Genomic DNA, 26,318 nt, shown 5'->3' with positions numbered 1-26,318 from the left:
TTGTGGATTTTTAACTGTTAGGCCTTCAGCCGACTTGAATTTAACTTTTTTATTTCAACCTAACTAAAGAACTGTTTAAGATAAGGCATGCCTTTTACAATAATGGCCATCAAAATTACTACACCAAGAAGAAATGCAGATGACAAACGGGTATTCATTGGACAAAAATACTAGAAGTGACATGTGATTACATTTTCAGGCAATTTGGGTGCATAGATACTAAGAAATCAGTACCCAGAACAACCACCTCTGGCCGTAATAACGGCCTTGATACACCTGGGCATTGAATGAAACAGAGCTTGGATGGCGTGTACAGGTACAGCTGCCCATGCAGCTTCAACACGATGCCACAGTCCATCAAGAGTAGTGACTGGCGTATTGTGACGAGCCAGTTGCTCGGCCACTACTGACAAGACGTTTTCAATTGGTGAGAGATCTTGAGAATGTGCTGGCCAGGGCAGAAGTCGAACATTTTCTGTATCCAGAAAGTCCCGTACAGGACCTGCAACATGCGGTCGTGCATTATCCTGCCGAAATGTAGGGTTTCGCAGGGATCGAATGAAGGGTAGAGCCACGGGTCGTAACACATCTGAAATGTAAAGTCCACTGTTCAAAGTGCCGTCAATGCGAACAAGAGGTGACTGAGACGTGTAACCAATGGCACCCCATACCATCACGCCGGGTGATACACCAGTATGGCGATGACGAATACACGCTTCCACTGTAAGTTCACCGCGATGTCGCCAAACACGTATACAACCTTCATGATGCTATAAAAAGAACCTGGATTCAACCGAAAAAATGACGTTTTGCCATTCGTGCACCCAGGTTCGTCGTTGAGTACACCATCGCAGGCGCCCCTGTCTTTGATGCAGCGTCAAGGGTAACCGCAGCCATGGTCTCCGAGCTGATAGTCCATGCTGCTGCAAACGTCGTCGAACTGTTCGTGCAGATGGTTGTTGTCTTGCAAACGTCCCCAACTGTTGACTCAGGGATCGAGACGAGGCTCCACGATCCGTTACAGCCATGCGCATAAGATGCTTGCCATCTCGACTGCTAGTGATACGAGGCCGTTGCGATCCAGCACGGCGTTCCGTATTACCCTCCTGAACCCACCTATTCCATATTCTGCTGACCGTCATTGGATCTCGACCAACGCGAGTAGCAATGTCGCGATACGATAAAACGCAATCACGATAGGTTACCATCCGACCGTTATCAAAGTCGGAAACTTGATGGTACGCATTTCTCCTCCTTACACGAGGTATCACAACAACGTTTCACCAGGCAACGCCGGTCAACTGTTGTTTGTGTATGAGAAATCGGTTGGAAACTTTCCTCATGCCAGCACGTTGTAGGTGTCACCACCGGCGCCAACCTTGTGTGAATGCTCTGGAAAGCTAATAATTTGCATATAACAGTATCTGCTTCCTGTCGGTTAAATTTCGCGTCTGCAGCACGTCATCTTCGTGGTGTAGCAGTTTTAATCGCCAGTAGTGTAAATTTCTGATTATGCTTGCGTTTTAAGTTATTGGCCTTCAGCCATTTTTAAATTAAAGTGGCTTTCAGCCGGTAATTAACTCCCAAAGATTAAAGCTGTGAGTTAAATAATTTTTTTTTTGGCTCTTGTAATGTATGGTCAAGTAATAAAGTTCTATGTCCGCCCTAGGTAAATGAGTGGCCGGGATCCCCGGTGGTCTAGTGGTAAGGGGCTGTGGAACGTTCCAGCGCCTTGGCTGGGGCTATTCGGCCGGCGGTGGAGTTTTCAGACTTCCGAACACGAGCCTCCACCTCTGCCCTGGCATGTGGCGCAAGCCGGGCACCCCCGTGGGGTCCGTGCTTCGGATCCCACGTGGAGCTCACTCCCACATTACAAACTAAACCTGATTATGCTGCTCCAAACATTTACAGCCGGCACGGTAGCTCAGCGTGTTCGGTCAGAGGTTTAGCTGCCCTCTGTAATAAAAAACTGAGTTGATGAATCATCAACGAACTGAAACGGATGTCTTGCGACATCGGCCCCGAGCAAATGCAACGAACGAAAAAAGAAAAAAAAAAGCTGTGGTCAGTGCGACGAAGTGTCAATCCTAAGGGCCCGGGTTCGATTCCCGGCTGGGTCGGAGATTTTCTCCGCTCAGGGACTGGGTGTTATGTAGTTTTAATCATCATCATCTCATCCCAATCGACGCCGAAGTGGCGTCAAATCGAAAGACTTGCACTAGGCGAGAGGTCTACGCGATGGGAGACCCTCGTCACACGCCATTAATATATAAAGTTCTACGTTGGAGTGTAACTGACAGCCCCTTGTTTTGGCCCCGCCCCCAATCTAACTATCTGTACTGTCCTGTCCTGTCCTGCAGGTTAAGCAGGGCGTCTAAGCCACGAAAGCTCCGTAGGGCGGACGAAAAGAACGTTAAAGTACGTGTTGTGTACATAGTTCCGCGTAGTCAGCGCGTACACAACTTTCCCACTAGAGCGCACCCCGCTAAGCACAACAGCGCAGGCGCAGCGCTCGTCCGTCTCCGCACTACGAGACGGCGCTGCCAAAGAGACGGACCAAATTCTGCTTTCGCCGACCTAATATATAACGCAGCCAATGAGATTGCTGGTAACATAGAACCTTTTTTCCTCGCGTATGACACTCGCGCAGTGATACATGAACGCGCGAGGTATTATAACGAGTGTACAGACCTCCGATTAGTCATTCTGCATTAGTCTGTACCAGTGTGTACGAGATCTACCCTTGTCTGTACCAGTCTATACTCAAGTTTCAGTCTGCGGCTAATAAGATTACCATATTCCTGTACATAACCATGAAGATAAATGTATAGACACTTTTGTCAAGTATCAGATATATACGTGTATGTGAGAATAAGACTAACGTACCAATAGCGAAGGAACTTCAGATTGCCAATTGTAAATAGCATACAGAACGAAGTTAAGTATTTTTTATGCTTGTCATTATTTTAATAAATGTGTGTGAAAATTAATCAAGTTCTGTTTCAAGCTGGTCACCGTCAATCTGCTACTCTAAGCGTGCAAATGGCATTTCTATCGTCTGGCCTAACGGCAGAAGATAAACACGCCACAATAAGACCACGAGACATATTGCTGACACTCGCCTACTTCGGTAGTGCGACAAGTCAAATAATCTGATGGTATGTGAACTGAAGGTCTTACAGTACGCACACCACAGTACGTAAGACGCTCAGCAGTGACAATCAGTTCTCGAATGGGCACAGTTCTCGGGTAACGCACGAGAGGGCTCCTTACGTAACGTGTAGGGCAATGGCAGAAGCGTGTCGCCGCACGCTCGCGGGCCGTCCCAGTTCCGGTGCGTGCGGGCCCGCGGCTGTGGGAAGCCGGCCTCCGAACCTCCTCACACCGCACTCCCCAATTAGCAGGCGAGGCGCCCAGGCTGCAGGCGGCGGGCACGCCACAGCACTCGCCGCCGAGCAACAGGTTCCGACGGCGCTTTCTTCACACCGGGCCGCGGCCCGTCTCTCCTAACACCTGGCTCCGCTTTAGGGAGAATCGCTCGCTGGAAATGCGGCTCGCGTCACTCACGGGGAAAATCTGGAATATCACGGGCGTCGGTGAAGTGGCGACCTAGATTTTATTTAAATGCTGTTCGTCACGCGAAATAGTCATAAATTTAAATAATCTCATCTAAAAAATCAAGTTGCGACCATCAATCTTGGTAAAGGTGTTCTCTGCATATTCATATCCCAATAATGACTGATTTGGCGGAGGATTTTGTTCTAGAAGTTGCAAGATACCCTCGCTTCTAAACTAGGGTGACCAAATTATTTTCGGTGAAAACCGGGACACATTCACCCAGGTGCCAATGGACACCTCATTCCACATGTACCCAGGTTTCTTAATTTTAAATATTAATGTTTTGTTGATACATTTTGCTAACCCGATTATTACAACTAATAAGAGGACACAAAAGATTGATATAATCTAGATTATCCATATAATTAATAACATTTAATAAACGTGTACAGTAATAAAGAAATGTATTACGATTTTACAAAATTTTATAGCCATTCAACTTTTAATCAATTAATATTAACATGAGCTTTAATATTACTGAGCGCTTGTAGATGGAATTGACTGTCCTTGGAGAAAAGGGTATTTTTCACTGCCTCCAGCCTTCTTGATCGTGTCTTTGTTCTTTGAGACACAGTGATACAACTTGGCACAATCCATTTTGTAGTTGTACAGGACCTGCAGGATTGCTTCAAGAGAGACCACCTCCATTTTGGGGGCTTTGTCTTCATTTAGGAAAAAATCTTTTAACGGTTCAAACAGGCGGATCACTCTTTCAACTGCTGGAAACAGTGATAACCAGCGAGTTTTCGAGTGACACATTACATTCACATATTCAGTTCCCACATAATCACAGAACTCCTTAGGCCTCTCTGTTCTAACAGTATATATACAAAAGTGTAAATACACCTTCATGACCATAGTTTCAACATCACAGCTTAAGCTGTCAGCAGATGTCTGCACGATATTGTGTAAAACATGTGCAGGGCACCCAATGACTTCAATGTTTTCATGCAATGTTGCCTTTAATTTGGTCAATACGTTGCATTTGCCATGTCTTTTGAAACCACCAAAGTTTGTGTTGGTGTTGTCTCCACAAGATCCACACATTTATTTTCCTCAAGATCAAACATTTCGATAGTATTCATTAAAAATCTTGAAATGTCGTCAGGTGTTTCACTAGGTAGGGAACTCACCTTCAAAAGTTTGGTCTGAATTCCCTGATTAATATCTAAAAACTGAATAACAAACGGAAATATTTTAGTGGCCTTATGATTGCTGGCATCAGTGGATATCCCGTAGAAAGAAGACTTTTTGATGTATTCAAGGCTTTCCTTTACACTCTGGGGAGCAATATCTCCTTTCACTAAGGCTGACACTTTAGTTCTTGCTGAACTAAACTCTTTTGCAATGGAAGAATCATAAAACATATTGCTGTTAAGCTTATTAGTACAATCACTAGATCTATGAGTTTGGTAATGTTTTACCGTGTGGTAGGCTGGTGTAAGCTCGGCTGCTCGAACTTTCGCCTCTTCACTTGACTGATGTTTCACAAAATAATTTTGTAGAGTTTTACTGCAGCTCGGTGTACTGTATCTGTTAATGTGTTGACCTGATGTGACGAACTATGTCGGAACGTCCACCATGACTTATACTAATAAAACAGTTACATACGGAACACTCTGCTTCGTAATCAAAACGACTTTTCTTAATGAAATTCCGTCCCTTGGAATAACAATCACTGAACTTGTAGGTACGTTTCAGCATTGCGTTTCACAGTACTGCAGCATTAATACCACTAATATGTCTGACAAAACAACTACTACACTGTTCTGACAATGAGTGTGTAAGTGGCGCGACAATCGGACGGTTTCTTAGCTCTGTTACAATAATACAACTTACTACTTGTTGGCCAAAGTACCGCTCAAAGTAAATTATTGCCTGAGTGTATCAATACTGATACTGTGATTACTAGCATGGGACAATGGAGGTTTTAGACAAATAAGCTAAAATATATTAATTTCTTGTGTTATGTAGCGAAATCCCAAAAATTTGAGAAAGTTTCACGAAATGTATTTAAAAACTGAAATCCGGGACTTTTGAGCGTCCCGAAACAAATTTTCGGGACACCGGAACACAGGGATGAAAACCGGGACAATCCCGGTTTTCGGGGACGTTTGTTCACCCTATTCTAAACTGATACTGTTATTCATCAGCTTAGCCGCGAGTCCGTAGAGGGTGGTATATGTGACTGACGTACAGTATGACTGGTCAGCATTTCCACCCAGAATTTGCGAGTGTTAGTCGGACCTTCTTTGATCCGCCTTGGTGGGTCGTGTCGTCGGATTTCCTCCTACCTGTGCGCGGTGCAGCTCTCGTAAATGATGTCCCGTGCAGATTCTTCATTGGCGCATTGGATGTCTCTGTCGGTGGAAGCTAATTATCTGAAATTGCTGTCGATCAACTTTGGGGTATCTGTTTACTCGAAATTAACATTCAGAATGCCGTAAATCACTTTTATTCCTATTAGATCAATAACGAAACAATCATGTCACAAACTACTCGTAACCGAGAGCATGGCTACCACCGAACAAGATAGGAAGAGCTCTTAACTCTGACTGCCGACTTTGACGCGCAGTCCGTATCTCTTACTAGTTTCGTCACAGTTCGTGGATTTCCGATCGAGTTCGTACTTACTAAGATATGCATTTGCTAATGAACGGGTGTGAATTTTAACGAGGCAAAATTATGATAACTAGATTTAAACATCCAGAGACTCCTCTTAGTATTCATGTTGTCATAAATGACTAATTGTTAAATATAAATAAAATCGATGACTTTGGCGCCAAGATGGCGGTACTTCCCGTCATATATATTTCCGAGGCTGACACTTGTTGTTAAGGTCCAGCGCCAAGCCCCACCCCACTACGCGCGACATATGGTCGCTTTGTCACCTAGCCAGCCAGCGTGGGAAATGCTCTCCGACTCATGGCCGTCTACGGACTACAGCACTTCCTAACTATCGTGAATACATCAATAAGAGACAGTAATTTATTAAAACTGGTAAAAAGTTTTCCTCGCGTAAGAAGCACCTTACAAAGTCTGCATTCTGATTTGCCAGGAAACTTCAACTCGGAAACGACGTCCTCGTTATTCTATTCATCAGAGGAAAGAGAAAAAGGACACTGGCTGCATTGTCATAACTGTATTTGGAGGGGGGGGGGGGGGGAAGTTCCATTGCCCCAAATAAGGGACATACTTGATTTTGTCCTATGCAGAATGAGCTGGCTGTTGCCGTCCTGCACGAAAGCCCCCCCCCCCCCCCCCCCCTTTCAGCAGTTTCCTACAACGCTTCGTCTTGAAAGTATTCCGTAATCATGTCACAAGATATCGGTAGTGCCCGGTGGTGACAAAAATCGTGAGAGACTCCTAATATCGCGTCGGATCGCCTTTTGCCAGCCGTCCCGCAGCAACGCAATATGGCATGAACTCAACCAAATCGTTGGAAGCCTTATGCTGCCACGGCATCCGTCCATAACTGCGGAAGTGTTGCCGGTGCTGGATTTTGTGCACGAACTGACCTCTCTATTATGTACCCTAAGTGTCCTCGGAGTCTTTCGCGACGGCATACATGAATAAAACGTTCTCGGTTTTCAAGCCCCGTTAGTTCGAATAAAATCCTCGAGCTTCCGATGACCATCTCCGCCATCGTCGTCAGGAGTTCACTGACTGCCGGGACTTATATAGGCATGATGACATCATCATGCAGCTCCGCCACGGTGCGAATTGTTTGTCCGATATACATGCTGCCACATTCACAAGGTACGCCATACTCGCCGGACACTCGAAGAGCAAGGTCGTCCTTTACAGGGCGCAACTATCTCGTATCTTGGGAGCGGGCCGGAAGACTGGTCTTAGCCAAGTTTCTGCAGCAGATGTCTCAACTCTCTGGTCGTCGTCAGGGATAATCTTGGCTCTAAGAAAGACCACCTACAGTCTGAATTGCAGAACTTAAAACGTGTTTTCGGGGAAAATGGATACAGCAAAAGAGACATCGCAAACGCTTTCAAGGTCCGCCGACGAAAGACACCTGGTGAATCAGTAGAAGAGGCCAAACGGACTGCATTCCTGCCATACTGTTAAGTAACTAGAAGCAAGTTACAGGTCTACCTGATTGGCTGCTGATGATGTCATCATGCCTATATCAGTGAGGAACCGTAGCAGCCACGGCATTCAGTGAACTCCTGACGACGATGGCGGAGATGGTTATCGAAAGCTCGAGGATTTTATTGGGATTGACGCGAGTTGAAAACCAAGGAAGTTTTATTCACGCACCATAAGTATTAGATAGAATTCATGTTGGGAGACCTGAGTGACCAAAGCATTCGCTCGAACTGACCATAACTGTCTCCCGGTGACATGCTGCTATATCACTCACAAAAATTCCATCGTTGTTTGGTAACATTAAGTCCATGAAGGGCTGCAAATAGTTTACAAGTACTCAAACGTACCCATATAGAGTCTATGATTGGTTCAGCTGGACTAGAGGACCCAGTCCATTCAATGTAAACACAGCCCACACCATTATGCAGACACCAACAGCTTGAACAGTGCCTTGTTGACAACTTGGATCCATGTCTTCGTGAGGCGTGCGTCGCACTCGAACCCTACCAACAGCTCTTACCAATGAAATCAGGACAGAACTGACCACGAGTGTGTTTTCCAGTCGTCTAAGATCCAGCCGACATGGTCACGAGCCCAGCAGAGGCGCTGCAGACATGTCTGCTGTTAGCACGAGCACTCACATCCGTCGTCTGCTGCCATAGCTCACTGGTGCCAAATTTTGCCGCACTGTGCTAACTGATGTGTTTGTCGTACATCCTATATTGCTTTCTGTGCATATTTCAAGCAGTATTGTTTGTCTATTAGCACTGACGACTATACGCAGACGCTGCTGTACTTGGTCGTTAAGTGAAGGCTGTCAGCAACTACGTTGTCCGTGGTGAAAAGTTTTTTGTTTTTCTTTGTTTTTTTGTTTTTTTTTCCATCAGTCTACTGACTGGTTTGATGCGGCCCGCCACGAACTCCTTTCCTGTGCTAACCTCTTCATCTCAGGGTAGCACTTGCAACCTACGTCCTCAATTATTTGCTTGACGTATTCCAATCTCTGTCTTCCTCTACAGTTTTTGCCCTCTACAGCTCCCTCTAGTACCATGGAAGTCATTCCCTCATGTCTTAGCAGATGTCCTATCATCCTGTCCCTTCTCCTTATCAGTGTTTTCCACATATTCCTTTCCTCTCCCATTCTGCGTAGAATCTCCTCATTCCTTACCTTATCAGTCCACTTAATTTTCAACATTCATCTATAGGTGACAGGTAAATACCTGAAATTTGGTATTCTCGGGACAATCTTGACACTGTGACTGTCGGAACATTGAATTCCGTAGTGATGCCCGATATGGAATGTTCCACAAGCTCCAACTAACATTCCGCATTCAGTCTGTTAATTGCCCGGCCGCGGTGGTCTCGCGGTTCTAGGCGCGCAGTCCGGAACCGTGCGACTGCTACGGTCGCAGGTTCGAATCCTGCCTCGGGCATGGATGTGTGTGATGTCCTTAGGTTAGTTAGGTTTAAGTAGTTCTAAGTTCTAGGGGACTGATGACCCCAGCAGTTGAGTCCCATAGTGCTCAGAGCCATTTGAACCATTTGAATTGCCGTCGTGGCGCTATAATCACGTAGGAAAGCTTTTCACAAGAATCGCCTGAGTACAAATGGCAACTCTGCCAATGCACGATGCTGTCGCCATCTGTGTTTGTGGGTGTCGCTATGCCATGACTTGTATCATATTGGGTTTTAGAACATGTCCAAACATGTCAACATTTATCAGTCATTAGTTCATAGTAGAGGTCAGTGTCGTCAAGTCAGCAGTTACTACTCCTCCAACACAGGGTTCCATTTGGCGGCGCACTTTTACATTGGCTGCTCTACGAACGTATGAAAGTATGCGTGCACAGAGTCCGCACTCAGATCGCCAGCCACTCTCGCATCGCAGCGATCTCGCCCATAGACGCAAAGCAGCAGTCGTTATATAAGTGAATGGGGCAGTGTACACGCGTTCGTGACCCCGACAACGGCTGCCGTCAGCCGCTAGGGATGCAGCCCCTTTGGACGTGAAATTTTTCATTGAAAGCGTGAAGAATATCCTGCCATACTGGACGCACCTATCATACTATCTTGACAGGATTGAGAAGAGCCGCACGGCTCCATTTAATCCTGTGCTAAGTTTTTTGAGTGTTTCACTGTGAAACCGAATCAGGAGATAAATTATATAGGTAAAGATACTGTTAAACCACTTTGAGTTTGTGTACTACAAGTGGCGTTTTTCCTCGAATATGGCCATTTAAAACTTGGAATAGCGCTAAGCGGCTAATGTTTTGCTCCGTAGCGCGAGCCATTTCAAATCACTGAACAAATTTTCAGTTACCAGTAACAGTTTAAAATAAATTCTGTTACCTCGGCCTGTTCAGTGTTGTCAGTGCTTTGTTGCACTGCAGCAACAAAATGCATAAGTACACACATTTGAATATTCATATAAATGAAATAGTCTTCCACGTTCGGGAATAAATTTATAGTTTTCACTACGATTGTTATCGACCTGATTCAAATACATTTATCTTGGAGTTCCACTTCCCAGCACTGTCTATAAATTAATCACTGAAAATGTTTCTTTTACTGTTAATTGAACTTACTCCTTGGGCTGATGGCATTCCACTGCCCAGACTTTAAATACCCTGACATTTTTCGGCCACCGTTCTTCTGTGAATTTCGGTATGCACTCTTTATGCAAGACTTTTCAAGCAGCGTCACAAATTTTCCTTGTCAGTTTGCAATGTCGTGTGGCCAATTCTGTATTGCCACTGAATATAAATTAGATTGCAGACGCTACCCAGATATCCAGAAGAGATGAGCAGTTGAAAAAGATGAGCAGTTGATGCTGCAGCTGTAGTTTTACTGTCAATTCTGCTAACGACTGCACATTTATTCGAAAATAAAGAATACTTTAATCATCTGTTAAACCTGTAAACACCGTTTCGAACGTTCTTTACAGCAGCCGTGAACTAATCATTCGGTGAATCCAAACCTTCTGTTGCTTTTCTTTATGCATTCATTAAAGAAATACGCCAACACAGCTTGCTTTCTGCTTCTTAAGTGAATACTGGTTTGTTTCCAATATGTACTGCTGCGCAAATATTGCTGTGTGTGCGCTGGAATCATTTCTGACGGCCTATTCCCGCTGTGAATACACGCAGCTGTTACTCGCTCGTCTGCATTGAGCCCATGTACGTGAACGCCGCATGGCGAAGCTTCGTTATTGGGTCAACAATGCTGCAACCCTTCTATTGTCAAATGACTGTTGCTCTAGATTGCTACTAACGAGAACTGGTTTTCAATATCTCAGCATTTGAAACCAACAGAAATTTTACCAAAAAAATGGCTCTGAGCACTATGGGACTTAACACCTGAGGTCATCAGTCCCCTAGAATTTAGAACTACTTAAACCTAACTAACCTAAGGACATCACACACATCCATGCCCGAGGCAGGTTCGAACCTGCGCCGTAGTGGTCGCGCGGTTCCAGACTGAAGCGCCAAGAACCGCTCGGCCACTCGGGCCGGCAAATTTTACCAATAACAATGTTTTATTTAGAAACTGAAAATTTTAGCACCTCTGATGTGGCAAGTTGAAATTTTGCCCTTTTTTTCACTTTTGCCTTTTTTTTCAGAAAGCGGTTATAACTAAGACTAAAACAATCGTAAGGACCGGTTAATAACACTAAAAAAACCGGTAGGTTTTCCCATCCCTTTTCCTCAGTTATCTTCGCGTCATCGGCCCACAGCTTCCGCGGACGCTGAAATAATGAACTACTTAATCTAATTACGCCGTCTACAGAATTCCCTTTGCTATTCTTCAAAACACAATCGTCCTCACACACACCTGACAGCTGTCAGCTGCACCCACAACTACGGAGAGTGTAATCGTAACTCCAATGGTTTCTTACAAAGCGATACCAACAGCTGACGAGCGCCTCCACATCATCTCGAGACTTCTCTATTTGCAACACTGACAGTCATTTGTTTTACAAACTTTTGACATTTGTGAGTTTGAGGTGCAAGCCTGATATAAGTGATATTAACATTATGGCCTCTAAACACAAGTCTGGGGCAGTGAAGAGAAAACCAAAAAGGGAAGAACGGAAAGAAATGTCAGCAAGGTTCGGTGAATGTGCGTAATAGTGATGTAAGTGTTCACATATTACACTTATTTGTGGCAATCAATATGAAATGAAAACAAGGTCACAGCTCAATGTCAAGCAATAAGCAGTTTTAGCCCAGTGGCTATCGCAGTGCCACACAGTGTTACATCGTATTGATTGTCAGCAGTGGCTGACGTTACGAAAACTTCCGAATTCTACCGAGTTACGAGCAGTACTAAGAGGTTCATGTTTAAGAGAAGTTGAATATGCTGCAAATTGTTCAATAGTCGTTGTTTCTTAATTTGTCAGCCTCGATAGCGGATTGGTGAATATGCTAGTCTTCCGACGCAAATATAATAGATTCATTTCACCAACAACCTCCAACTGCAAAAAAAATTTAAAAGGCAGCAAGTAAGCACAAAAATCATCGTTTACCGATTTGTCTATGAGGTCCGTAAACGTTTCAGTGGTTTCTGCTCCGCAAATGCCTGTTAAGTCAACAGATATAGTGCTACTTCTCGCTGCTACTGACGTTTCCAACCAAACAGTAATTCATTACTACAAAGAAGTACCTACCACATTTTACCATGAGCGCCTCGATAATGTTCTTTCAAGAACCCACTTCATCACGTGTGAATTTTCTACCATCGCCACAAAGTATATGTCGTTAGAACTCTACAACATGGCCTTAACTACATTCCCCTGCACTACGCCGGCCAGGGTGGCCAAGCGGTTCTAGGCGCTACGGTCTGGATCCGGGCGACCGCTGTGGTCGCAGGTTCGAATCCTGCCTCGGGCATTGGTGTGTGTGATGTCCTTAGGTTAATTAGGTTTAAGTAGTTCTAAGTCTAGGGGACTGATGACCTCAGAAGTTAAGTCCCATAGTGCTCAAAGCCATTTGAACCCTGCACTACCCATCTGCCCACGGGAGTGCTCTGTACGAGATGAACTCACTAAAACTGGTATAGACTATATAGCTTGTCTCCCCCCCCCTCCATTTTCTTTATACCCCTGCGACTCCTTCTCGGAACTCGTCGATAGGATTCGCAAGACTTCGTGTCATTTGCAACTGCTGCCAACCTAGGCAATCTACCCTGTGGCACTGCACTAGCCATTAAGCAGTGAACAACTAATTGATTATCAGTGAGCTGAGTGTTACGGCTCTTCAAAAAGTTTTCACGAAATCTTGTTACTTGCGCCCGTCATTTCCACGGCAACAAGTGATTGCTATGAAGCGCGAACAGAGTGTGTTAACAGTCCTGCAGGAAATCTTCCCACTCACAGGTGGCAAACTTCCTCCTCCCTCGGCGCACCGTACTCACGTCATCTCAGGCATCAAAATGAATTGGACAAGCTATATATTAGAGCGTTCAATTATCAAATTCATTGTTGTGAGTGATAAAACATTATTTCTTTTGATGTAAGTATGACCCAGATGTCATTCTTTGCTGAATGGTTTCATGCAATGTTGTAACAAGCTCCGTTCAGGGCACCTCAAGAAGCAAGAATGGAGGAGGACGAGTGTGTTTCTCGATTTTAAGACGTTCTGCATATGATTAAATATTTTGGTACCTGCAGAAATTGGACCTAGGTTCGCATATTACCATTTAAGTTTTAGACCACTCGCCCATAGTGGAAATTTGACAACAGAGCTATAAAAATGCTTCATCCTCTACGCTTGCATGATACGCTACATGCAATTTCAGAGAAAAATACTAACCCTTTGAAATCAATAATCTGTGACATATTACGAAGTTCAGAATAAATATTTTTTCAGAACATGGTCTCCCCTACCTAAAACCACTTTGATATTCACCTTTATTACTCTCATATGCAACTGTTTGCAAAGAAATCCCTCTGTTGTGGTCAACATCGAACTTATTACCTTTCTTATGCAGTGGATATATCAAGGCCGCCTTCCCATTTAGTTCTTACCTTCCTTGTTTACGTCGATCCCTCCCTGTAATTCGATATGTTCAAACGTTCCAGTGACCCGATATAGCTGATGTAATTAATGGTAGTGAAGGTGATGTGTACGTGCCGACCGGTTGTATACAACCGACGCAATGAGGCTGGCTGAGAGTTTTTCCGGTTTTCCAAATTTTCGCAAAGATTAACGTTAGCTCATTCTTTTTTGTTTTTGGTAGAGACCATTTCAAAAGTTCCGAACTAATAAGAGTCTTCTCCGTTAGCTTTATAAAGTTTTTAGAACTTCTTAAGTTCAATGTCTTTGATAGTGAGCGATAAATCTTGATTTATATTTGGAGAAGTTCGTGAGAATTTGAGCTTATGTACTGGTGCTGGACAATTAAGCAGCTAATCAAAATGTCTTACAAGTACTTCAAAAATTTTAATGTTTATAAACCAGATCAGTGAGCCTCGTCTCACACCTTTCTGTTGTTGGATTTACATTTGAAGTACATCTACCTAACTTTTAAATTTCACTTTCTTCTCCAAAGAACTACTGGAAAAGGGGCTCTTTAGCAGATCATCTACAGAAAACACTTTCATCTAAATTTATTCATATACTCGTTTGTTTTGCCTCAGTCGAATATATTAATTTCATTTAGATAAATTTAACTGTTATTTTTAAATTTTATGATTAATAGTTAAACATTTGTTAGGAGTAAAATAAAATTAAAAAAAGAAATGTTAACACCAGGAGCCCAGATCCGTAAATTACCATTTTGCACTTTCGACCGCTCACTGATAAATATGTCCTCATATTCACACTTGCACAATATGCTACATGCAGTTCCAAAGAGATACGTTCATTTGGTGGTGTGAGTAGTATAGCATTCGTAGTGCCGGAAGGGATGACGTCACATCAAAGCATGACCAGCAGAAAATACACAGCTACCTTATTTTTCTGAGTTGATCGTAGCGCGGCTGGCTGTCATTTCAGCAGTCAACATTGATTCGTAGTTATCACGTAGAAAGCGCTTCAAAAGATGTTTGTCCGTTTAATTTGCGTACCAGTATGGATTTGAAGAGAAAGGCGTGCTTTTAGTGCGATTTCTGCCTCGCATTAGAAGAGAAATGACGTAATTATAGTGCAATTTCCGAGTGGCATTCGAAAGGAAATGGCATAATTTTAATGCTATTTTCAGCAGGCATTCGAAGCGAAATTGTGTTATTTCATAGCGATATTTAAAATGTGCTGCAGCACATCGGTCATGATAACTGGTCGCCGCTGACGGCATACGTGTACGTATGAACAAACAAACTTACTTTATTATTTCATCCTGTGTTTTTTAAAGCGTTCGAACTGGCGTATATTTAGTCTTTGGAGCTTCCTTAGGAGACTGATAAATGTGCTACAAGATTGTACCCACAGGTTTTTATTTTGCCAACTGAAGAACGAAAGACTCTGAAATGAAACACGTTCTGCCCAAACACGCGGACAGTATTCCAGTTCCAGAATCATTCAGGTAATCAAATTCCTCTGATCTTTAGTGAATCCTGTGGAGAAATTCTTTTATGCTTTGGCACACAGGAACTGATGAATGCCGTATTGGGAGTGAATTCATGCGTCACATCACTTTCACTGTCATTAATTTCGTCAACTATGGCGGGTCACTGGAACGTTTGAACATGTCGAATTAAAGGGAGGGATCGAAGTAAACAATGAAAGTAAGAGTTGAATATCGAGTCGACTTTAAGGTAGTCATAGATCGGTTGTACTAATTTTAATGCTATTTTCAGCAGGCATTCGAAGCGAAATTGTGTTATTTCATAGCGATATTTAAAATGTGCTGCAGCACATCGGTCATGATAACTGGTCGCCGCTGACGGCATACGTGTACGTATGAACAAACAAACTTACTTTATTATTTCATCCTGTGTTTTTTAAAGCGTTCGAACTGGCGTATATTTAGTCTTTGGAGCTTCCTTAGGAGACTGATAAATGTGCTACAAGATTGTACCCACAGGTTTTTATTTTGCCAACTGAAGAACGAAAGACTCTGAAATGAAACACGTTCTGCCCAAACACGCGGACAGTATTCCAGTTCCAGAATCATTCAGGTAATCAAATTCCTCTGATCTTTAGTGAATCCTGTGGAGAAATTCTTTTATGCTTTGGCACACAGGAACTGATGAATGCCGTATTGGGAGTGAATTCATGCGTCACATCACTTTCACTGTCATTAATTTCGTCAACTATGGCGGGTCACTGGAACGTTTGAACATGTCGAATTAAAGGGAGGGATCGAAGTAAACAATGAAAGTAAGAGTTGAATATCGAGTCGACTTTAAGGTAGTCATAGATCGGTTGTACATGGAAGACAAGAAAGTATGTCGTAACCATGTTTGACAACCAGTCCGCCTATTCGCCTCAAAATATTTAGGAAAAAACATGAAACCTTAATCGAAATGGTCATTTTAATCAGTAACATTCTGAATCAGCCTATTAAACGATTCTGCTACCTACTTCATGTATCTCCCCATATAAAAAAGATGTGTTACGGCGAGTTCGTGTACGAACGGACAATAATTAACCATGCGACATAAGCAAATTGGGTTGGGTTGTTTGGGGGAGGAGAGCAAACAGCGAGGTGGTCATAAGTCTCATCGGGTTAGGGAAGGAAGTCGGTCGAGCCCTTTCGAAGGAACCATGCCGGCATTTGCCTGGAGCGATTTGGGGAAATCACGAAAAACCTTAATCAGGATGGCCGGACGCGGGATTGAACCGTCGTCCTCCCGAATGCGAGTCCAGTGTGCTAGCCACTGCGCCACCTCGCTCGGTGCGTCATAAGCAAGTCAAGCGGGAAAAGCAATAGAGTAATAAACGAGTTCAGGAAGTTGTACTGTGGACAACGAAGGGGCCTGCTGAGTATTTATGCGGATAAAAATGCAGAATTTGAGGCTTATCTCATGATGTAGCTTAAAAGAGCTATGTATCGTACGCTTTAGTTGCTTGCACTGCAATGAAAGACGAGTTTCCCAAAGTCGTGCTGCCTCTGCACCTTCTTGTCTGAAACTATCGCAGCGTCTACAGCGTAATTAAGCGACGACGGCTAATAACGCGTTCGCTAAGGAGGGTAAGGGTGTGATCATCTACGTTCCCAGGCATGCCCAACAGTCTACGTTCCCAGGCATTCGCAACAGCCTTTCTCTTGTCCTACCCGTCTCATTACTATTGTAATACCATTCCCGAATTCCTTTATTTAACGTAACGTTAGACGGGAGGTAATATTACCTAATGTATCTGCATCCCCTTGATTTAGGGAAAACGGAAAATAGTTACTGTACAAAGTAAATCATAAGCAGTAACATTGATCACCTGCATGGTCTTTTCTCTCTGCCTACAACGAGTAACACAACGAGGGAAACAAATGTGGTGTGAAATAATAGGCGTGTAGTAAGTGATAAGCTGGAATGATCACATATATATAATCTTTGCAAATACTAATGCGAGACTCAGAAGGTGACCTTGTGGGCTGGTCCTCTCCGATTTTGACTTACTCAGGCGCATTTTTCTGGTTTTTCTGCAGATATTTGAAATTTAGTTCCCGCAATGTGTAGCTAGAGTCAACCCAAACAACTACTGCTCATATTACGTCTTTTACCGACGCCTGTCGTCCATGGAAAGCGTCGATCTTTTTCCCGTATCACACAAAATGATTTTTAAATCGGAATTTTACGTGCCATTTCAATAAAGCGCTACCAGGTTAGTCTAGTGTGATATTTCTGTCGAAATGTATTAACAGGAACGGTAAAACACGACGAATAACGAGTACTGCAGAAGCGGTTGAGCGAAGCTTCTGCATGGCGGTAGCAGTCACTGCGCACCTGCGCGCTGCTGAAGTACTGGTTATTCTTCATGTTTTACTCGCCCTGTTAATACACATCGATAAAAAGGATATCGCACTACACTAATTTAGGACCGCTCTGTACAATGGGCACGCAAAATTATACTTCAAAAATAATTTTATTCATATCGGAAACAAACCAACCTTTTTCATCGGCTCCGGACGTCGCATAAAATACGTTATGAGCAGAATTTGTTTGGAATGACTCCAGCTGCACTTTTCAACAAATTCCAGATACCCGACGAAACACCAGCGAAATGTGCCTGATGATTCTAAGAAGAGACTATAGCTTGATTAATCTCAAATTATATATATATATATATATATATATATATATATATATATATATGTGTGTGTGTGTGTGTGTGTGTGTGTGTGTGTGTGTGTGTGTGTGTGTGTGATCAAATCGGTAAAGCTGGAATTCAATATGGTGTTGGCCCACCCTTAGCATTGATGACAGCTTCCACTCTCGCAGGCATAAGTTCAATCAGGTGCTGCAAGGTTTGTTGCTGATTGGCAGCCGATTCTTCACGGAGTGTTGCACTGAGGAGAGGTATCCATGTTGGTCGGTGAGGCCTGGCATGAAGTCGGCGTTCCAAAACATCCAAAAGATGTTCTATAGGATTTAGGTCAGGACTATGTGCAGGCCAGTCCATTACAGGGATGTTATTGTCGTGTAACCACTCCGCCACAGGCCTTGCATTATGAACGGGTGCTTGATCGTGTTGAAAGAAGCAATCGCCATCCCAGAATTGCTCTTCAACAGTGGGAAACAAGAAGGTGCTTAACACATCAATGTAGGCCTGTGCTGCGATAGTGCCATGCAAAACAACGTCTGCAAGCCCCATCCATAAAACAACACGACCACACCATAACACTACCGTCTTCGAATTTTACTGTTGGCACTACACACGCTGGCAGATGACGTCTACTGGGCATTCGCCATACCCACACCCTGCCATCGGATCGCCACATTGTGTACCGTTATTCGTCACTCCATACAACCCTTTCCCACTGTTCAATAGTCCAATGTGTACGCTCCTTAACACCATGCGAGGCGTCGTGTGGCATTTACCGGCGTGATGTGTATCTTATGAGCAGCCGCTCGTCAACGAAATCCATGTTTTCTCACCTCCCAACTAACTGTCATAGTACTTGCAGTGGATTCTGATGCAGTTTGGAATTCCTGTGTGACGGTCTGGATAGATGTCTGCCTATTACACATTACGACCCTCTTCAACTGTCGGCGGTCTCTGTCTGTCAACAGACGAGGTCGGCCTGTACGCTTTTGTGCTGTACGTATCCCTCCACGTTTCCACTTCACTATCACATCGGAAACAGTGGAACTAGGGATGTTTAGTCGTGTGGAAATCTCGCGTACAGACATACGACACAAGTGACACCCAATCACCTGTGACCACGTTCGAAGTCCGTGAGTTCCGGAGAGCGCCCCATTCTGCTCTCCCACGATGTCTAATGACTACTGAGATCGTTGATATGGAGCACCTGGCAGTAGGTGGCAGCACAACGCACCTAATGTGAAAAACGTATGTTTTTGGGGATTTCCGGATACTTTTGATCACATAGTGTATATTTAACAATCAGGCATTTTTGTATCAAATATAATTTGAAATTATTATTAACAATCAGGCATTTCTGTGTCAAATATAATTTGAAATTATTATTATTATTATTATTACTTAAACATTTTTGCTCTTAAGACTGTGTTTAAACATTAATGTTACATGATTATTCATTTTTTTCTTTTTTATTTCTCTTTCTTTTCCATAATCTCTTTATTATTTGACTGTGTTCCTGTTTCCTTTATGATGTACATATTTTTCGATTTTTTTCCTTTCTTTTACTTCAGATTTCCTGTTCTTCATACTTTATCTAAATTTGATAGTAAATGTACAGTTGAAATAAATTTAAAATCAGATGCTGCTGCTAACGACACTGGTTCCAGTGGGTTACGATGCCCAGACTAATATACTACACTCTGAGCTCCCGTGTACCTGTCAAATTACCCGAAATGTTTTGTACTTACGAGAGGGCTTCAAAAATAAGTTACACGTTATTAAGGCATGCCATCTTACCTTTTTTTGTTGACTGCTACACTGTACTTCAAAGTGACACAGATACATGACGTTATTTTTCAATATAGTCACAAAGTCTCTGCAAACAACTGTGGGGCCGTTCTACCAGTCGTTCAGTTCCTGGACAACAGAAATCTCGTTGGTCACGGACCCCTTTGAGAACCGCTCTTTCAACATCCACATCGTTGAAAATCTGTTTCTCCAAGATATCCTTTCAGCTAATCGAAAAGATGGAACTCGCACGGTGAAATATCTGAATTTCATTCAGGAAATTAACGGACCATCGCAGATGCCACACAAAGGGTACAGATGTAATTCTTAGCTATTAATTTGATGTTAATTTACTTTTTATGTCGTACAATTAATCATTTAAGAACGTGTGTACGCCTACAGCAGTGACATCTGGTGGCCTTGCAACACAAACATTTTGTGGCTATGTACAGCAGTTTGTTTCGAACAAAAGTGCTGCTGGCAAGATGGCTGTTGTATATACTATTATTTATATATATATTTGACGATGCTCGCGCTAATTTTATGTTTAGCATTTGACGATGCCACTATGGTTCCAGTATATTAAGGCATGTTTTATAAAACAAGTACGCCCCTTCATATTTAAAGCGCACAATGGACATGTATGGCAGTAATACTTTTCATTATGGTCTATTTTATTGGTTTAAGCTGCAGACAATCTGCTAGTGTATTTGTGTTTATTTCCATATTTTGCTGCAGGCCTGAGGATGGTCCTTATACACCGACACCAGTAGTCTAATGACAAAAAATGTGTGACCATCGACGTGAATTAAAGGAAATTTAGACTATGTAATAGTTGAAATCTAGATTTGCTCTAATAAAACGACGGATTTCGGAATCGATTGCTGTTGTTTTCCCCCACTGTCTAAAAAAAGTTGTTCTGCCGATTTATCCATGACCATCTCATGAATAAGTGTTTGATCACCGAATTGTGTATGTGGTAGCATGTAATTATAACTACGGTTTAAGCATGTCACGGACTCAAACGTTACATCGCAATAGCTAGTTGGAGTAAGCTAGGGAACTGCATTCGTGAGAAGCAAAGGTCGACTGCGCCGGCGTCACCTTCAGCCATTGAGAACAATCAGCTCCCGGTTGGCTGCAGCCACCTACAGCTGCCGACCGTTAGAGGCGCTTTGCGCGACCATTTGTGCTCCAAGGGCCTATGACGCGCTAATTAAAGACAGCAGCGTTGTGATGTAGCTGGCTGCATGTATCTCACGGAAGGAGCCCCTCTGGGAAGACCGGGCCACTGGTAGAAGACGGGCTGCCTCGAGACAAAGAAAAGTCAAGCACGGCAGCATGACAGCGGCCTTGGTCTTCCCTCATTAGACACGCCACGGGCAGCGGTGGCTCCCAGCTGCTGAACACGCGAACACGAAGCGAGTGTAGCCCCATTTCACTCCAGACGTACTGCGTGCCCTCGTGCTCCCCCATCCCTCCCGAGGATTTATCTTTTTTTTCAGTACGTATTTTTCTCAGCGTCAACATCAGTTAGAATAGGAAGGTTATTAATGCAAATAAATCTATAACGAATAGTAACAAGGTACATCTACATACATACTGAGCAAGCAACCTGACGGTGTGTGGCGGAGGGTACCTTGAGAACCTCTATCGGTTCTCCCTTCTATTCCAGTCTCGTATTGTTCATGGAAAGAAAGATTGTCGGCATGCCTCTGTGTGGGCTCTAATCTCACTGATTTTATCCTCATGGTCTCTTCGCGAGATATACGTAGGAGGGAAGGTATGTTCTCAAAACTCCAACAAAAGGCCGCACCGAGCTGCTGAGCTTCTCTCTTGCAGAGTCTTCCACTGGATTTTATCTATCATCTCCGTAACGCTTTCGCGATTACTAAATGATCCTGTAACAAAGCGCGCTGCTCTCTCTTGGATCTTCCCTATCTCTTCTATAAACCCTATCTGGTACGGATCGCACACTGCTGAGCAGTATTCAGGCAGTGGGCGAACAAGTGTACTGTAACCTACTTCCTTTGTTTTCGGACTGCACTTCCTTAGGATTCTTCCAATGAATCTTAGTCTGGCATCTGCTTTACCGACGATCAACTTTATATGATCATTCCATTTTAAATCACTCCTAATGCATACTCCCAGATAATTTATGGAATTAACTGCTTCCAGTTGCTGACCTGCTATATTGTAGCTAAATGATAAAGGATCTTTCTTTCTATGTATTCGCAGCACATTACACTAGTCTATATTGAGATTCAATTGCCAATCCCTGCACCATGCGCCAATTCGTTGCAGATCCTCCTGCATTTCAGTACAATTTTCCATTGTTAAAACCTCTCGATATACTACAGCATCATCCGAAAAAAGCAGCAGTGAACTTTTGATGTTATCCACAAGCTCATTTACGTATATTGTGAATAGCAACGGTCCTACGACACTCACCTGCGGCACACCTGAAATCACTCTTGCTTCGGAAGACTTCTCTCCATTGAGAATGTCAAACTGCGTTCTGTTATCTAGGAATTCTAATCCAATCACACGATTGGTCTGATAGTCCATATGCTCTTACGTTGTTCACTAAACGACTGTGGGGAACTGTATCAACCGCCTTGCGGAAGTCAAGAAACACGGCATCTACCTGTGAACCCGTGTCTATGGCCCTCTGAGTCTCGTGGACGAATAGCGCGAGCTGGGTTTCACAGGATCGTCTTTTTCGAAACCCATGCTAATTCCTACAGAGAAGATTTCTAGCTTCCAGAAAAGTCATTATACTCAAACATAATACGTGTTCCAAAATTCTACAAGTGATCGACGTTAGAGATGTAAGTCTGTAGTTCTGCATATCTGTTCGACGTCGCTTCTTGAAAACGGGGATGACCTACGTCCTTTCCCAATCTTTTGGAACGCTACGCTCTTCTAGAGACCTAAGGTACACCGCTGTAAGAAGGGGGCAAGTTCCTTCGCGTACTCTGTGTAAAATCGAACTTGTATACCATCAGGTCAGCGGCCTTTCCTCTCTTGAGCGATTTTAATTGTTTTTCTATCCCTCTGTCATCTATTTCGATATCTACTATTTTGTCATCTGTACGACAATCTAGTGAAGGAACTACAGTACAATCTTCCCCTGTGAAACAGCTTTGAAAAAAGACATTTAGTATTTCGGCCTTTAGTCTGTCATCCTCTGTTTCAGTACCATTTTGGTCACAGAGTGTCTGGACACTTTGTTTTGATCCACCTACCGCTTTGACATAAGACCAAAATTTCTTAGAATTTTGTGCCAAGTCAGTACATAGAACTTTACTTGCGAATTCGTTGAACGCCTCTCGCATAGGCCTCCTCCACACTACATTTCACTTCGTGTAATTTTCGTTTGTCTGCAAGGCTTTGACTATGTTTATGTTTGCTGTGAAGTTCCCTATGCTTCCGTAGCAGTTTTCTAACTCGGTTGCTGTACCACGGTGGCTCTTTTCCATCTCTTACGATCTTACTTGGCACACACTCATCTAAGGTAGGTAAATAAATTTCCCAAGCAACGTGGGTTAGTAAAGAATTAAACTTTTAACGCTGGTCGTTTCAATAGATGGATGTTATTTACCATATAAACATTCGAAGTTAACAAATTGATCAAGAGAATTTGGAGGACCTAACTCTGGACGTCTGCCACACTGCAGTGATCAACATTTGAGGACTGAGTCTATTACCAAATTACATATTTTATCTTTTACAAACTAAGCACACAACAGGACATTATATTCTCGAGTGTTTCCATTAAGAAACTGAAATGTCCGAGAGGCGTCGAGAAAAAAAAGTCGAATCAATCATTTATCCCGTCATCTTGGGTGATTTTCATTGGACTTCTAGGGCTTCAATAACGTGTATGCCCTCCGTGAGCGTTCATCACGGCCTGACACCTACGTGGCATGCTCCGTGTAAGTCTGCGGAGGTCACCCTGCGGTACCTGTTACCGTTCTTCAATGACAGCTCATGAGAGTTCTTGGAGGGTCTGCGGTGAAACAAGACGAACACGTCTATTAAGCATGTCTGCCATATGCGCGACAGGGTTTTGGTTGGGACCATCGCCGGCCATTGCACCACTTCAATGTTCAAGGTCTCGCAAGACAAACTTTGCTGTCGCCCGCCACATGGACCCTGGCATTAAAAACAGTTCAGGGCCACCTCCGTATGCACCATCCACTACATAGTCCATCTGTTCGATGTACTGCCTGGCGATGAAGCGATCATGGACAACGACAAGATTCGTACGGCTGTCAACACTGAGGCCTCCACCCAGCATCACACATCCTTGGAAAATTCTCTGTTTCCTGGACAATATTTGGAAGGTACTGCTCACCACAGGTCCCTGCACACGAGCACTGCCATCATCTTGCGTCACAGGATATCTGGACTCGGCTGTAATACTTTTCGGCACTGAAGATGTTGCCTTTTGACATGGGAACGGCAGAACTGAAGGCGAGCTGCAAGATGTTGTGTCAAGAGGGGTATTCGAATAGGGCGTGTGCGTTGTACGGTTGCTTTCATATAACCTGTTCATTGTAGTCTGATCAACAACAAGTGGCTCCAGTGGCGCTTCTGGGATCGCCTCGCCGCCCTCTGGTGGTGTCCGTGCGTAGCCGGATGTCGGTCTTTGTGTAGGGTTGTAATGCGTCGGCGACCTTGTCCAAGTCGCCTTGTGTACTAACCTGTCTTCCTGAAGTGTGTCCACCACCTATGGACGGGGACGACAGATGGAGAGTTGTTGCCATCTGCAGCAACACAACGGAAATGTTCATCCTTTTTGGATCAAACATGCCGCCCTTGCAGCTTCCACTCCATTAGTGATCTGTATAAATCACAAGAATACAGTGGTACACAGCTACTCATTTCCTTCTGAGGAGCCGCATGGCTCTGTAAAGCGTACACACCCAATAGATGGCGAATGATTTTGACTGTTCCGTATATTGAAAGCGAAGCTCTCAAGACATGCAATATGACCACAGGTAACGCCTGTATCAAAATACATTTAAGACACTGGACATTGATTCAAATGTTCCCCTATTTCTCTTGAACAGTCTATACTCCCGGCACCAAGAACATCTAATGAATGAAATCTTAGACCAAATACGTCGTTCCTTCCCTAGATTAGGGGAAAGATTAGGTGCACACTTAAAAAATAAAATTTTTCGACAATTGCCTGGGATTCCAGAACCGAACCGCTATTATCAAGCCTCCATCTACATCCATACTCCGCAAGCCACCTGACGGTGTGTGGAGGAGGGTACCTTGAGTACCTCTATCGGTTCTCCCTTCTATTCAAGTCTCGTATTGTTTGTGGAAAGAAGGATTGTCGGTATACCTCTGTGTGGGCTCTAATCTCTCTGATTTTATTCTCATGGTCTTTCGCGAGATATACGTAGGAGGGAGCCATATACTGATTAACTCCTCAGTGAAGGTATGTTCTCGAAACTTCAACAAAAGCCCGTACTGAGCTACTGAGCGTCTCTTCTGCAGAGTCTTTCACTGGATTTTATCTATCATCTCCGTAACGTTTTCGCGATTACTAAATGATCCTGTATAACGAAGCGCGCTGCTCTCCGTTCGATCTTCTCTATCTCTTCTATCAATCCTGTCTGATACGGATCCCACACTGCTGAGCAGTATTCGAGCAGTGGGCGAACGAGCGTACTGTAACCTACTTCCTTTGTTTTCGGATTGAATTTCCTTAGGATTCTTCCAATGAATCTCAGTCTGGCATCTGCTTTACCAACGATCAACTTTGTATGATCATTCCATTTTAAATCACTCTTAATGCATACTCCACATAATTTATGGAATTAACTGCTTCCAGTTGCTGACCTGCTATTTTGTAGCTAAATGATAAGGGATCTATCTTTCTATGTATTCGCAGCACATTACACTTGTCTACATTGAGATTCAATTGCCATTCCCTGCACCATGCGTCAATTCGCTGCAGATCCTCCTGCATTTCAGTACAATTTTCCATTGTTAAAACCTCTCTATATAGCACAGCATCATCCGCAAAAAGTCTCAGTGAACTTCCGATGTCATCCACAAGGTCATTTATGTATACTCCCCTGCGGCATACCTGAAATCACTCTTACTTCGGAAGACTTCTCTCCATTGAGAATGACATGCTGCGTTCTGTTATCTAAGAACTATTCAGTCCAATCACACAATTGGTCTGATAGTCCATATGCTCTTGTGTGTGTGTGTGTGTGTGTGTGTGTGTGTGATTTGAGGTTTTCGGGCGCTAAACTGCGTGGTCATCAGCGCCCAAACGCATAGAAACAGGAACACATGCGGTGAAGGGACGAAGACGGACAGCAAACAAGGAGAACGGCTGAAAGACACAGACCTGACGCAGTTACAAATCCTCACATACAGAGGCAAAACAAGAGGAAAAGAAACGCACTAAAAAGGAAAGGAAACACAAGGAAAAGAGAACAGAAATCGAAGTAAAACTAGTAGGTAATTGTGACTGGCGGACCTCTTACCTAAAACCTGGGTGAGCCAGTCACGCAGCAGCACATTAAAATCCTCTCCCTAAAATCCGAGGCAACAAATTGGACAGGACACAAAACC

The 26,318-nt window shown here is 43.6% G+C and overlaps 1 protein-coding gene across 1 annotated transcript in view; it reads right to left on the bottom strand.

Annotated features, from left to right (window-relative positions):
- Positions 1–26,318, bottom strand: part of LOC126271871 (ras-related protein Rab-23) — a 442,999-nt gene that overhangs the window by 335,795 nt on the left and 80,886 nt on the right. The gene's annotated exons all lie outside the window — the stretch shown is intronic.

Source organism: Schistocerca gregaria, chromosome 5 (genome assembly GCF_023897955.1).
Source record: "Schistocerca gregaria isolate iqSchGreg1 chromosome 5, iqSchGreg1.2, whole genome shotgun sequence".
Taxonomy (NCBI): Eukaryota; Metazoa; Arthropoda; class Insecta; order Orthoptera; family Acrididae; genus Schistocerca; species Schistocerca gregaria.
This window is presented reverse-complemented; position numbering and strand designations above follow the sequence as displayed.